The sequence below is a fragment of the Macadamia integrifolia genome, chromosome 9, assembly GCF_013358625.1.
Source record: "Macadamia integrifolia cultivar HAES 741 chromosome 9, SCU_Mint_v3, whole genome shotgun sequence".
Taxonomy (NCBI): Eukaryota; Viridiplantae; Streptophyta; class Magnoliopsida; order Proteales; family Proteaceae; genus Macadamia; species Macadamia integrifolia.
The window spans coordinates 39,404,330-39,411,601 of NC_056565.1; positions in this window are offsets into that span (position 1 = coordinate 39,404,330).

Here is a 7,272-nt window from a genome sequence, read left to right on the forward strand (position 1 = left end):
TAGTGGGAAAAATAGTAAGGAAAGCATGACTTTACTACATGGAATGTTTTGTGGGAATATTCTCGATAAGCCATTTATATGAATCACCCACTTATGACATTGGGAGGACCAAGGGCATCAAAACCTATCCAACCCTATCATTAAGCAGACTAACTTTGGACGAATTAATGGTTGTTAACTTAGTGAATGTGTCAATAAGGGATTGGGAATTCAAGAATCCTAAAATAAACAACTTTTAGTTTAGGTATAATTCCACACCTCAAGTATTCTCCGCAGTCCCTTTGGATATGTCAAGGTAATCGATTGATTCGGATAAGTCCAAAATCACCTCCATCATATCTTTGAGATTGTCTACTGCCAGGTGATTGCAGCTCAGTAAGCATGGATCCAACCAACATGAAAACACCCGAACAACCTGGGTCTGTCCCGTGGAGACCCTGTAAACAGAAATGGCTGAAGTTAAAAGAGGGATAGCTCAAATATTGCATACACTTCAGAACCCTACTAAAGTTGACCCCAGGAATGAGCCGGCACCAGCTACGAGAGATGTGGAAAAAAATAGAGCTACAGGTCATCGTGGGAATTCTTATTGAGTTGACTCTGGAGAACCAGAGCATGTTTGACCAACTAGTCAGAGAGGATCTTCACCTACCCATCTGAATGGTCAACGAGGGGCTTATTCCAGGGTCCCTCCTCCAAGGGTAGTGATTGAAAATGAAGAAGAGGAATTTGCAGCACATGTCCGCTTTGAGCCTCCAGAGATAGAGAAAGAAAAGAAACTCAAAGAGTAATTAGAGAAGTTTTAAGAACATGATTCAAGTGGGAGAAAGCTCAGAAGGCTAAGCAGTGGATTTTTAAGAAATGAGTTTATTCTTTGGAGCAAGAATTCCAAAAAAAATCAAGTGGCAGACTGATAGGTTTGATGGGTCAGGAGACCCCAAGGCTCATCTCAAAGTCTTCCTCAGCATTGCCAAGTCATGGCAATTTGTAGATAACCATATGGGGCAAGCCTTCATGTTAACCCTATCAGGGCTAGCACTAAGGTGGCTCACACAGTTGGAGTCATCACAAACTCAGAACTGGGCAATAGTAGTGAAAGCCTTCACCAAGTAGTACTCCTATAATACTGAGGTGGATGTGAAACGTCAGGAGCTTAAGACATTGAGGCAGCAGCCTAAAGAAGGATTCACTACCTTCTTGATGAGATTTAGAGACAAGGCTGCCAAGATGGCAGATAGGCCTTCAAAATCAGAATAGGTGTGGAGAACAGAATTTTGATGTTCTTCTCTATTAGCATTTGCAAAATTTTGATGCGTTAATAGCCACAGGAACATGTGTGGAGAACAGAATTTTGAGAGAGGCCCAGTATCAAGGATCCTCCCAAGATGCAAGCAAGAACACTCAAGTCGGACGGGGAAAGGGTCTGGAAACTAATGTGGTGAGTGCAGTTCAACAGTCAGTCTCACCAGCCACTTCTTCAAAGCCCTTCATAATATAAGCAGATGCACCTACCCAAAAGGCCCCTCACCCAAGAAGGTAGTTTTCTGATTTGGGAATGCTCGTAACGACCGCATATAGGAAGTTAAAGAAGCAAGGATTGCTAGGGACAGTGGCTCCAAGAGTGATCAATAACCTTCCTCTAGATTGGTATAGGGATCATGAGTATTGTGCCTACCACACTCAGAAGGGGCACAACATTGAAGATGTTTGGGTTTACAGCATGCAATTCAGGACTTGGTAGACAACAAGACCATTGAAGTCAAGATTAAGCAATCTCCTGATGTCAACACCAATCCACTCCCTAATCATATGAACAATCTGGAGGAAGAAGACATAGAGAGTGACCCTACTCAACTCATTCTACCTAAAGCTCAGAAGAATCATATGAATGCCCACGCTTACAGGAGAGTCTTGAGTCAAAGGGCTGGAGTCTTAAGGACCCCCGGAAGAAAAGGATCATCAGGGGAAGAGTCAGAAGATCGGATGCCCCTGTTCATCCTTCCTCATCAGAAGAATCCACCGCACCATATTATCAACCTCCACCCTATTATCAACCTCCACCATATTTTCAGCCTCCGTAAGATCATCAGCTTTCCCCCCACCATCAAAGTGAAGGAACCTCCTCATCCTATTACCCCTACTCTTCATATCCTACTTCCCACATTACATCATCTTCTTACCATCCCACTTCTTATCCCTCATCTCCATTATACCAATCCCATTCTCAAGGTTTGGTGTATAACCCAAAAGAAGGATGGATGGATGAGTATAATTGGAAGGATATGCTTGAACTACCAGATTCCTCAAAGATGACTTCATCAACAGGATCAGTAAATGCATTAGGGGAAGACTAGGAGAGTGATCCCACTTCTCTAATTCAGCCTACTGTAGCTTCAGAAGACAATCCAGATGTAATTGAAGAGATTACAATTGATCTTCTTAGAGTAGTAACCACATTGGCCATAGGGGAGAAGATCAAGGAATACACTTCCTTAATCCACATAGGAAGTGACACAAAGGATGATGACGATGATGATGAGGATGAAAATAAAGATGAGAAGGATGAAGATGACTCTGATTCTTGAGAGGATGATAGGTATCCAGACTAGGATGACTACCAAGGGCTTTAGTACAATAATTATGATGATGAGTCAGAATATTACTCACTAGAACATCCGACATGTTTCTCAGTCTATGCTATTGGTGGTGATGATCTAATAGCTAACCCGATAGGTGGCATTTACCTTTCCCTCTCTATGGGAGGAGATAATTCTATGTCAGATTCAGAAAGTGATGAAGGATCTAGAGAGCTAATGCAAGTTTATCTGGATGAACCCGAATCCATATTAGAGATGGAGGAAAAGTTGTGTGAAGTGTACCCCAACACATTGAGAATGCAGGAAAGGGTGGAAGAAATTGACAACATGCTGGGTGAAGTAACAGTTAGTGATCGTTACTACCATGAGCAGTGGAATGATCTGGAGAAAATAGGGCCAGATGACACTTTCGAAAAGGTGATAGATTCTGCATTCCAACAACTTTCCAACGCAGTCAAGAAGTTACGAGCCAGGGCTGTGGATATTTGTGGAGGTCCTTGACTTCCCACCCCAAGCAAGGAAGGAGAATCAAAAGAAGAAAATGATTCTATGATGGTGATAATCACCCTAACCAAAAGTAATGATGGAGATAGTAATGCCACGGAGATTATTGTGAAACAACCAATCAACGTGATGGAAACTAGAAGTGGGAAAGACTATAAGGGCAAGGCTCTAGCAGTAGAGCAACCAAGGACTAATGAGGCCGAAACTAGCAATGTGAAGAAAGAGCCAGAGAACCCAGTATTGGCTCAACTCAAGAAGTCCCAGGCAAATATCTCTATTTGGAGATTGTTGATGGTGTACCCTTCGTACCGTGAAGCAGTCTTCAGGTCTCTTGCTAATGTGCAAGTGCCGATAGAGATAAAGCCAACATACCTCGCACATATAGTAGGGACAACATATGCAGTGTAGTCCCTGATGTTCTCAGATTCTGTGCTTCCTAAGAAAAACCTAGCACAATCAGGCTCTCCACCTTACAGTTGAATTACTTGACAAAGTGGTTCCCCAGGTTTTTGTTGACAATGGGTCCACTTTGAATGTGCTACCATTGAGATCTGTAAAGAGTATCGGCATCAACTTGGAAGAAATGAGGCCAACCAGCCAAACCATAAGGGCATACGATAATGCCAAGAGGAAGATCATTGGCATCATTACCTTTATTGTAAAGATTAGCCCAGTGAAGTTTGATGTTGATTTCCAAGTCATTGATATACCGACAACTTTTAACATGCTCTTGGGAAGGCCTTGGTTGCATCCTGAGAAGGCAGTGTCCTCTAGTCTCCATCAAAAAATGAAGTTCATTCATGAGGGGAAGGTGGTCTTAGTGGCCGAAGATCCTGAAGTGGTTAACACTTTGGCCAACATTGAAAATGGGGAAGAACAAGACCAGGAGGTGCAACTGAGTGGTTTTGAAATAAACGCCACTTACGCAGCCATTGCCAAGGAAGCTCCAAAGGAGAAAATCCCAGCCAACTATGAAGCCATCTGGAGTTCGCTAGTGAATTAGATGATAAAGAATATGCAGTACTTTCCTGGCATGGGGCTAAGGAAATGTCATCAAAGAGTTCCAAAGTAGCCTAGTTTGGTAGTGAACAAAGGGAAGAATGGTCTCGGGTACACTCCCCCAACTGTCAAAGGGCAGAAAGTGCTGAGGATGACTAGGAAGATCTCCATCACTTACTACCCTACTCTCAATGGGTACTTTATCAAAGAAGGAGAGGACTTTCCTTTTTAAGGAAATATGGAGCCATGGTTTGATGAAACTGCTGCCAAGATACAAGTAGGATTTGAAGTGTTCTTCCAAGACAAGTTCGATTGGGTGACTCATGAAGTTGAACAACAAAAAATGCTAGTCAAGGAAAGTGACCAAGACAACTACATTACTGGGATAGCGGAAGTTGCAATGATTGAAGTGGGTTCACCTCTGGTAACCCCACAGCACTAATCCAATCTAAAGAGTTGCCAAGTCCTTGAGTCCTCCTAAAAAGGGAGTGGGAAAAGAAGATAAGACTCACCTGCAGTCTACCACTTTCCTTTGATGTGAAAGGCTTCATTCGCTCCCTCCTATAAGAGCCAAGTGCCAAGAGCCTGAGAGTTGCATTAGCTCAAACCCCATCCTTTTGGAGGAAGAAGCACATATGCAAAACAGAGGATAACATAGAGGATGATGGTTTGTATGTACTGTGCCCAAACCAATTGCATTAGGAAGGCTCGTGAAGGTGGTCAAAGATGTGACTGAGACATCGTGATGTCATCCCTCAATAGGCTGGAAAAGATGGACTTCATAAAAAAAGGATTGAGTAGTCTCCACCAATCTTCACCCATCAGAAAGTTCAGCTTCTGAGAGCACGAGATTGATCAGTTGGTATTTGTGAAGAAGCGAGCACCTACCCAGGGGAACTATTGCACCACTGAAGAAGTAGCAACAACTTTCTTAGAAGGAGAAGAAGGCCCTTTGCCACATCTCCTCATCCATCAGGCCACTGAACCACTTCTGAACTGGACAAGTATTTGAGAAAACTTCAAGTTTGCTCATGCTTTTGAGTCAACCAGCCTGAATACCCCTGGCAAAAGCATCAAGCCAATTATTGAGTCTGTAGTCGAGTCTGGTGTTTATGATTCTGTGTCAACCTCCCCTCTTGAGGAGAGTCCAGAGTCTTTGCATGTTGAGTCTATCACTCGTTCTTTTATGAATGAAATTTCTGATTCTGAGTATAACTTGCCTCCTTTTTCCGATGATGATCTTAATTAATATCAAGAATTAATAAAACAATGCAAACCAAAGAAAGCCTAACCCATCCATGAGGATTCTCGGGTTATTAATCTAGGAACCAACCAATGCCTTTGAGAGGTAAAAATTGGCACTACCCTTGATGACGAAGAAGTAGAATGAATGATTAATCTTCTAAAGGAATTCGTTGAGGTCTTTACTTGGTCTTACGAGGATATGCTTGGTATCAACCCCAACATCGTGCTGCATCGATTGTTGACTTACCCTGGGGCAAAGCCGATAAAATAGAAGCTCTGAAGAATGCAGCCAGAATGGAGTGAAAAGATCAAAGAAGAAGTTGTGAAGCAATGGAATGTGGAGTTCCTACAGGTGGTGAAGTACCCCCATTGGTTGGCCAATATTGTACCAGTACCAAAGAAAGATGGGAAGGTACAAATGTGCATGGACTTCCAAGATCTTAACAAAGTGAGCCCTAAAGATGACTTCCCATTACCCCACATTGACATATTTGTAGTTAATACGGTGGGGCATGCTTTGTTATCATTCATGGATGGGTCTCGGGATACAATTAAATAAGCATGCACTCAGAGGATCGTGAGAAAACAGCCTTCACCACTCCGTGGAGAACCTATTGTTACAAGGTGATGCCTTTTGGACTGAAGAATGCCAGGGCAACTTATTAAGGAGCAGCCATGGCCATATTGCATCACATGATGAACAAAGATGTGGAAGTCTATGTGGACGACATGATAGTAAAGTTAAAAGATCGGCAGGGGCATATTCTAGCACTAAGACGAATTTTCGAAAGAATCAAGAAGTATTAGCTGAAGTTGAACCCTCAGAAGTGTGTGTTTGGGGCAACGAAGGGAAAGTTGTTAGGCTTCTTGGTGAGTGAAAGAGGCATTGAAGTTGACCTTATCAAAATTAAGGCAATCCAGGAAATGCCCACGCCTCGGACTGAGAAGCAAATACGAGGATTTCTAGGTCACATCCAATATATTAGTAGATTCATAACTCTGTTGACTACAATATGTGAACCAATTTTCAAGCTGCTGAAGAAGGATCAACCCACGGAATGGAATGACCAATGCCAACAAGCCTTTGACAAGATCAAGGAGTACCTTATGAACCCACCAGTATTGACACCGCTAGTGGAAGGAGAACCACTTCTGTTTTATCTGTCCATGGGAGAATATTCCATGGACTCTTTGCGAGCATAGAAGGAAATAGAAAAGGGTGTAAAGCATGCCATATATTACCTTAGTAAGAAGTTTCTAGAATATGAGACCTAGTACACATCTTTGGAAAGAACTTGAGCTGCGTTGATTTGGGCAACTAAAAGATTACGACACTATATGGCTTCCTATCCAGTGCATTTGATCTCAAAGATGGATCCCATCAAATATCTCTTCGAGAAACTGGCCTTAATAGGAAGGTTGACCCATTGGTTACTTTTTCTATCAGAGTTTGACATCACCTATATTACTCAAAAATCTATCAAGAGCCAGGCCATAGCTGATCATTTGGCTGCTCACCCCAGGAGAGATGGAAGATCCTTGGATGATGTCTTTCCCGATGAAGGAATCACAACGGTAGAGAAAGAAGATACAGTTAATGAATGGCAGTTATTCTTTAATGGAGTGGCCAATCAAAAGAGATGTAGTGCCGGAATATTGCTTGTCACTCCTCACTGTCTTTATTTGCCTTTGTCATTTTGCCTCGACTTCCCCTGTACCAACATTGCTGAGTATGAAGCTTGGGCTTTGGGACTAGAAACGGCCTTGACCATTGGGGTTAAAAGGATAAAGGTGTATAGAGATTCATCCATTGTCATTTGTCAGACGCAAGAAAAGTGAAAAACTAGAGATGAAAAGTTGAATCCATATCAAGAACATCTGGAAGAGGTGATTGAACACTTTGAAAAGATTTCATTCTAATACTTCC